We start from the raw sequence: 1,295 nt of genomic DNA, 5'->3' as shown, positions 1-1,295 counted from the left end.
CCAAACCTGAGACCCTTCCGATAGCATGAGATGTGATATCTCAATGCTTCAAAAACCAAACATGGGAACCATCCTATAACATGAGATGTGACATCCAAATCCTTCCCTTCCCAAACCTGAGACTCTTCCTATAGCATGAGATGTGATATCTCAATGCTTCTACCAAACCTGAAACCCTTCCTATAGCATGAGATGTGATATCCAACTCCTTCCCATTCCAATCCTGAGACACTTCCTATAGCATGAGATGTGATATCTCAATGCTTCTAATACCAAACCTGAGACCCGTCCTATAACATGAGATGTGATATCCAAATCCTTCCCCTTCCAAACCTGAGATCCTTCCTTTAGCATGAGATGTGATATCCAGCTCCTCCCATTCCAATCTTGAGACCCTTCCGATAGCATGAGATGTGATATCTCAATGCTTCTAATATCAAAACAGAGACCCTCCCTATAGCATGAGATGTGATATCTAAGTCCTTCCCATTCCAATCCTGAGACCCTTCCTATAGCATGAGATGTGATATCTCAATGCTTCTACCAAAACTGAGACCCTTCCTTTAGCATGAGATGTGATATCCAACTCCTTCCCATTCCAATCCTGAGACCCTTCCTATAGCATGAGATGTGATATCTCAATGCTTCTAATACCAAACCTGAGATCCTTCCTATAACATGAGATGTGATATCCAACTCCTTCCCATTCCAATCCTGAGACCCTTCCTATAGCATGAGATGTGATATCTCAATGCTTCTAATACCAAAACTGAGATCCTTCCGATAGCATGAGATGTGAAATCCAAATCCTTCCCCTTCCAAACCTGAGACCCTTCCTATAACATGAGATGTGATATCCAAGTCCTTCCCATTCCAATCCTGAGACCCTTCCGATAGCATGAGATGTGATAGCTCAATGCTTCTAATATCAAAACTGAGACCCTCCCTATCGTATGAGATGTGATATCTAAGTCCTTCCCATTCCTATCCTGAGACCCTTCCCATAGCAGAGATGTGATAGCTCAATGCTTCTAATACCAAACCTGAGATCCTTCCTATAACATGAGATGTGATATCCAACTCCTTCCCATTCCAATCCTGAGACCCTTCCTATAGCATGAGATGTGATATCTCAATGCTTCTAATACCAAAACTGAGATCCTTCCGATAGCATGAGATGTGGAATCCAAATCCTTCCCCTTCCAAACCTGATGACCCTTCCTATGGCATGAGATGTGATATCCAACTCCTTCCCATTCCAATCCTGAGTTCCTTCCTATAGCATGAGATGTGAT

This window comes from Ambystoma mexicanum, unplaced genomic scaffold (assembly GCF_040938575.1).
Source record: "Ambystoma mexicanum isolate Mex_15411 unplaced genomic scaffold, UKY_AmexF1_1 Mex_scaf3, whole genome shotgun sequence".
Lineage (NCBI taxonomy): Eukaryota > Metazoa > Chordata > Amphibia > Caudata > Ambystomatidae > Ambystoma > Ambystoma mexicanum.
The sequence above is the reverse complement of the archived record's forward strand: the minus strand, read 5'-3'. Positions refer to the sequence as shown.